We start from the raw sequence: 7705 nt of genomic DNA on the forward strand, positions 1-7705 counted from the left end.
GCGTTGTTTTCCTTCTGTCAGAGGCCTCATGCAGGGAAATGGAACTGAATGCCAGCCACCAAGCTGTGAATAAGAAGGTCGCACATGATGAACATCAAATGAATACATAATAAATGCACAGTTGAAACCAGGATTGGATACAGAGAAATGCCTTGAGAAAAAGTAAACAGGAAAATTGTCTCCAAGCTGAATCATAGCCATTTAAAGATACAATAGGTCATTTTGGACTTGGTCCAAGAGAGAAATTAGAGCAACAAACACGCTCAAACCACAACACTGTTTATTCCTCCCTCTTCTCTGTGAATGTGCTGACGTCAAAACCCCCCCACACCATTGGTTGTGCCAATTAGAACCAATTTTTAACCAATGACCTTGAATTATTGTACAGCTATACAATGTTAGTGTCGGCCCATCGACTACATATTGAATTTATGGACAATGAACACAGACAGAGGGTGAGTAAACTGCCAGTGAGCCTTTTTCAAGGGATTTACAATGATCAATGTTTTCACACAAAAATCTCAAAGCCTCAAAGCCTGCTCTCCTCATCAACAGAATTAGAGATGGAGGGTGAAATGAGTGTGTGGTGCTACTCCGGATCAACTTCCTACCTGTTGATGACTCCTTGATTGAGGATGCAGCCCCTATCTCCCTGCCTGCTGCTAGTGTAGCCAGTATCTCTCCAGCATCAGACCTACATATACCACACTGCTTTCTGGGTCCGTCAACTGCCCCCTATTGATGATGCTTCCCGCAATGAGCCTGCTCCTGCTGGGTTTACTCCTGGTGAGTTTGCTGTGGCCGATGCTCCTTCAAATCGCTCCCGTTTACTCTGGCCAAGCTGAGGGCTCCAAGGCCCGTCATCACCTAACCTCGAGGGTTCGGTAGAGTTATCAAGCCAGCCTGTAGATTAATTGAATCTGTGACACAACTTGAGACAATCCTTGGTGTTGACAAAGAACAACAGCAGTTATTCATGTTTGATTCAATTTCCAGTAAGCATAGTGTTGTAACTTTACAATTGGACCAAGCATGGACCAAGCATGGACCAAGATTTTTTTTTTGTTCAATGATTGTAATTCTGAAATTGTACATTTTATTTTCATGATATTCACCAACTAATATTAAAAACAATCTATCATAATGTTACCTCACTAACATGATATCTTGTCCTCACATTGATTATATGGGTGACATTAATGATTACTAAATGTGCTGTAATTGTAATATAGGTATACACTCACTAAGCACTATTAGGAACACTATATTAGGAATACTAATACTGTGTAGGGCCTCCTTTTGCTCTCAAAACAGCGTCATTCCTTCTTGGCATGGATTCCATAAGATATTCCTTTGAGATGGCATTATGCAATTTCTGCAGATTTGTCAGCTGCACATTCATGCTGTGAATCTCCCGTTCCATCACATCCCAAAGGTGTTCTATTGGATTCAAATCCAGTGACTGGGAAGGCCACTGAAGAAGGTTGAATTCATTTTCATGTTCATGAAACCGGTTTGAGATTACTTTTGTGTTGTGACATGGTGCATTATTGTGCAGGAAGTAGCCATTAGAAGATGGGTACATTGTGGCCATGAAGGGATGCATATGGTCAGCAACAATACTGAAATAGGCTGTGGCATTCAAGTGAAGATTGATTGGTATTAATGGGCCCAAAGAAAAAAAATATTTTTACCACACCATTACACCATGCCACCAGCCTGGACTGTTGACACAAGGCAGGTTGGTTCCATGGATTCATGCTGTTGGCACTCATCAGACCAAGTAACGTCTTCAACCGTCCAGCCTCAGCTTTCTGTTCTTGGCTGACAGATGTGGAACCCAATGTGGTCTTCTGCTGTTATAGCTCATCCACCTCGAGGTTTAACGTGATGTGCATTCTGAGATGATTTTAAGGCACCTTGACAAAAAAATTTAAATAATGTAAATAAAAAATGACATGCCAAAGAAGCATACTGCTAGGTGGCGTAGTGGGACGAGGTAGGCTACCACAATCTGTGGTGCTGTGTTCTTGCACCTATTTGGCGAAAATTATATATACGGTTGGATAATTCAGTTTGTAAGTTTTTAATTCTATTAAGAAGTTCCCACCAGTCATGATGAATGCAATATTTTAAAGTATTCCTGTAGTGTTTTATTAATAAATAACACTACTTTCTCTCATAACGCATTGAGCAGTCGCTGCATGGAGTGAATAATCGATCTTGGAGTCGTTGATGGATCTAGTAACGTTGCACGGAGAAGCTATGCAACTAAGCTATCCTTAGGGATAGTTTGGGAAACAACTTTAGCAAGGTATACCTTTCGAGTCTTCGAGACACCATTATCGGGAAACGCGGCCCTTTTCCACTTCGTAAACGCGTTGGCAGCTCAGTATGAAGATGACTTATCAGCGGAGTTCCCAGCCAAAATAATGTTGTTCAGAAAGCAATTCAATTGTCTCCTGCAATTCAGCAAATTGAACACTGCTTTTTTGAATCTTACACAAACCATTACATTACATTATATTACTGGCATTTGGCAGACGCTCCTATCCAGAGTGACATACAATTGATTAGACTAAGCAGGATACAATCGTCCCCTGGAGCAATGCAGGGTTAAGGGCATTAAGGCCCAACGGCTGTGTGGATCTTATTGGTTATTTACCTTAACCACTACGCTACAGGCCGCCCCTAGACCCTGTTCGTTAATCACCAGTCCATCTGGCCAAAATATTTTCAAATATTTTGCAAATATTTTCTGTGACAAACACCCAGCATTAATGATGTCATAAGTTCACCAGAAATGAACCTTTTACAGCTGTTCTTATAAAAAATGTCTTCTAGGGGAGCATGCCTATGCCCCCCCCCCCCCCCCCCCCCACAAGGTTTCCATTCTGGAGCTGTATTCAACACCCGGCTTTTAGTGAAATGGAGAGAAAAGGTGGTTTGTCGGGTACAGACAGATGTTCACAAGCCATCAAATCCAAGTCCAAGCCAAGTCTCAAGTCTCTGAGCTAGAGTCCAAGCCAAGTCTCCAATCTCTGAGCTAGACTCCAAGCCAAGTTTCGAGTCTCCAGAATGGTGCAACCTGAACAACAGTATGGCTATAGAAATTCATCACTATTCCTATGTTAATTGAAGATATAGAAACCATACATATTTTGTATACGACATCAAGTATGTGACAATTGAAGAAGCAGTATTATCAGGGGCACACAAAAAGATAGTGGTTATTTCATTTATTTATTTGTATATCAATGAACTACCACACCTGAGCCAACATTTTGGCTAAGCCTTTCTCAAGCAGGCTGGAGAAAGGGTTTGCCAAAACCTCAGGTCTGGTGTGGCAGGTAATTAATATATCAATAAATAAGATTAAATAAGGCGGCACGGATGGCGCAGTGGGTAGCACTGCCGCCTCACAGCAAGGAGGTCCTGGGTTCGAATCCCCGTCGGCCGGGGCCTCTCTGTGCGGAGTTCTCCCCGTGTCTGCGTGGGTTTCCTCCGGGTACTCCGGTTTCCTCCCACAGTCCAAAGACATGCAGGTTAGGCTGATTGGAGAGTCTAAATTGCCCGTAGGTATGAGTGTGTGAGTGAATGGTGTGTGTGCCCTGCGATGGACTGGCGACCTGTCCAGGGTGTATTCCTGCCTTTCGCCCAATGTATGCTGGGATAGGCTCCAGCCCCCCTGCGACCCTGTTCAGGATAAGCGGGTTCAGATAATGGATGGATGGATGGATAAGATTAAATAAATACCCATTCTAGTTTTTTAAGAACTCTGCGTGACTCATGACATAATGTAAGCATTACCATGGGCTGTAATAAAAGATGAGGATCAATAACAAAATAGGGGCCGGTTACATGAACACAGATTAATCTCAATCCTGGACTAAATGCAGTTTTGTATGGATAATCTCCAATTAAATGTAGTCTAGGACTAGGCTTAATCTGCATTTGCAATTTAATAATAATAATTATAACTTTATTTGTAAATAAAGTTAAAAGGTGTTGAGATTTGAATCACGTTCCAGTATTGGTTTATTAATATAGTCGTACTTTTAAGTGTAAGGCAACTGTTAAGAATTTTCTTTAATCATTAAAAAAAATCAAATGAAGCTAGATATTGTTTATGCAAGAAATCGGGAGCCATGATTTTGTGACGACATCTACATTATGCTATAGGAAAAGCTTGAATCCTAAGAAATGCCATTAACCGATGCATATTCAAATCATGAATCATTTCAAAACCGCATACAAATACAGTACATACCAAACTCGGGTTCTACGGTAGCTTTTAATGTAACGTCAATTACAAACAAGCTCTCTCGAAAATACAGTTCATATTTGTATGACACTGGAATACCAAACAATGTCCACTCAACTAGTTCATAACGTCACTGGAAAAGACATTCAAAATCACTTGCTCTCCTGCTTGCATATCGATCTTAAAGACCATGACTGCGTTTCCTGAAGTTTTACCTTAAGCTCTACCTTACCGTTTCAGCGTGTTTCCTGAAACGTTCTTAGCTAAGCATACCTTCTGTTAGTGGTACTTTCGTAAGGTTGGTCTGGACCACTCTTAGCTATACCTCATCGATGTTGTCAGTTCACTCAGCTTAGTGGCCACCACTGTTACGACCGCAAGCCTCTGAAATCAGCTCTTGCTCTTAGTTACATCTCAATCTGTTAAGCAATATATACACTAATAATTCTACAGGTGTAGTTGGCTAATAATATCATTAAAGGATGGATGTTGCACTTTATTGAACATGTTGCTTAAATGCCTTTAAATAATATACATAAACTGAGCATTTCCCACTCTCTCTGCGGGCTGGAGCGATGTTTAACTATAGTTCTTTCTTTGTTTTGTTGGACACCGTAGTCCTAAAGCTGGAAAGTAATGTTTCTTTATTCAGTGCCATGTCTAACAATATCTCCATTTCGTCTGCTGTGAAGCTGTGGGACCGGTTGAATAATTTGTATTCCTTCCCACCAGTCATGAAAAATGCAATATTTTAAAGTATTCCTGTAGTGTTTTATTCATAAATAACACTAGGACTTTCTCTCACAACGCAGTCAAGCAGTCGTTGCATGGAGTGCATAATCGATCTTAGAGCGAGTCGATGGGCCTAGTAACGTCGCTTGTAGAACCTATCCTGTAAGCAACCGCCTAAGTGATAGTTCAGGGAACACACTTAGAAAAGTAAAAAACTTTAGTAAGGTAGGCTATACCTGGCCCATACTGAAAGGTTTTTAAACGAGTGAAACCCTTGACCAGGCCCCGCAGCTGCGTGTCTGAACTACACTGACAATGAAAATGTACGGGGCTTTTCAAGCCAACATGAATACGTTTTTTTAACGGTATTGTACCTAACGCTCCTGGTTCTCTAACTTGCATAGCGTTTCAAGATCAACCATTTGAAATGCAAGCCAACATCGCTACAACTTGGTAGTCAACAAAGTAAGAAAATATGCGCTTCTGTGACGCTGATTAAAGGGCGACACTAACATCATACTGAGTCTGAAATGCCTCATTTGGCCTACACAACAGTTTAGCCAACGTTAACACAACAGTGAACAGCAGTGGGATCAGCTCCAGTGTGCTGGTAAATTTATTAATTATTGAAACTCAAAAACCACAACATGCGGAATTGTAATCTTAGTGAGCTATGCTCTAAAAAATACAGCATAGGGTGTTGCTATGGTTGCAACTGAAAGGCTCATGGTTTTGCAGGTAAAGTCATTTTCAATTCAATTTTATTTTTATAGCACTTTTTACAAAGGGCCTTTGTCGCAAAGCAGCTTTACAGAGAAACCGGGCCCCAAGAGTACGCCTAGGGCAACAGTGGCAAGGAAAAACTCCCTGGAAACAGGAAGAAACCTTGAGCAGAACCTGACTAAGTAGGGGAACCCATCTGCCGCTGGTAGACACCGGTTTGCAGAAACAATGGTTTTAAACAGAAAACCAGATTAAATTAAAGTAAATAAATGTCCAATTAGAAACTTGAAGCAGAGATGAGGTTGAGAGATGACAGGAACACTAATGAGTGGCACTGTCAGGCAAGGGGACAGGCTTGGTGCTACAGCTGAATCAGCAGTGGCAGAAGGGAGTTGTACGGCTGGTCTTGGGCTGGAGCTCCGGGCCAGGAGGGGGTGCCCCGGAAAAGTTTGGCTAGAGCTCCGGGCAGGTGCCCAGAGTGGGGAGAAGCGGAAAGTAACATTGTTAGGGGGTCCAGATAGTAATTGGTCAATCTAAAGTAGAAATTAGGATCTGATGACACATGACAAATTTGTGAAATTTGAAAAGTAATTAAATAATGGTCAGATTTTTAGGCATGACTGCTATTTTTGCTATTTCTGTGTCATAGGTTAAGACCAGATTGAGAGTATGGTTATGAGAATGTGTGGACTGATGTATATGTTGATCAAAGCCAATATTCAATTATAGATAGGGATGCTGAGATGATCACCTTCACTATCCCTGTGAATATTAAAATCCCCTGCAATTACTACTTTATCTGAATTAACAACGAGGCTGGAAAGGAAATCGGCAAACTCAAGTAAGAAACCACTGTATGGCCCTGGTGGCCTGTATACAATTACAAGGACAAAACTGACTGCTTTTTTTGTCCGGATGTGCAAAACTGAGAACAACGACCTGTCAGATGGGGAACGTGACTAACTGTAACTGTAATCGAGAGGGGTGGATTCATTTAGGGCAATATATTAATCAGTTTAAAGCCAAGTTTCAGTTAAACATAGGATTTCAATTTGATGATCGGTAATTCATTCATTTACAAGAGTTGCTTTAGGAGCTAGTGATCTAATATTAATCAATCAAATTTTTAGCTCAGTTTGGTTAGCCACATTATAAGTAGAATGACAGGATCTGATTTTTTTTTTTTTATTAGCCATACAAACACCCTTGATGGGCTTTTTTGCAAGGCTTAATATAGGTCGGGGCACAGACACTATCTCAATAGTATGAAACCTGGGCAGCAGTTCTTGGGAACAAGCAGAAATCTGTCTAAGACAGAAGGTCTGCTGCCTGGCCTTGGCTCTGGTGTGTCAAGAAATTGAATTTCTGAGACTATACGATACATTTCTAGAAAGAAGAGCAGCACCCTCCCACGAGGGGTGAATACCATCTCTTCTCAAAAGACCAGGCCTCCCCTAAAAGGTATTGTCTATGAAGCCAACACCGTTTGCAGGGCACCAAACAGACAACCAGTGATTTAGTGATGTTAATCTGCTGTAGATTTCATCACCAATGCCGAGAGGGGATGGGACCAGAGCAAATAACTGACCTAGACATCCGTTTATTTATTTTTTAAATTATTTTTGGTGATCTCAGATTACTTCAATCGTCAGTGCCGACATGAATAACAATTTTCTAAAATTTACAATTACCCTTAGCCAGCACTTTTAAATTTGCCGCGATGTCGGTCGATCTAGCTCCAGGAATACATTGTACTATATAGAGTATAGTGTCAAAAATAGAAGCAAAGTTCAGCAGCTCTGGTTAGAACAGCAAACAGGAAACAGCATCAACAGGAAACAGCGATTAGTTTGCAGTTCTATGCAGTGCTCTGATCCACATCAGCCAACTGGACCATTGGTCAGGGCTGCCTTGCTTAGTTGGGCATCATCTCTTGAGGCTGCGAGAGGGCACTACCGTCACATTCCTGTCTCACACTAGTAGCCA

This window comes from Conger conger, chromosome 11, assembly GCF_963514075.1.
Source record: "Conger conger chromosome 11, fConCon1.1, whole genome shotgun sequence".
In the NCBI taxonomy this organism is placed as follows: Eukaryota; Metazoa; Chordata; class Actinopteri; order Anguilliformes; family Congridae; genus Conger; species Conger conger.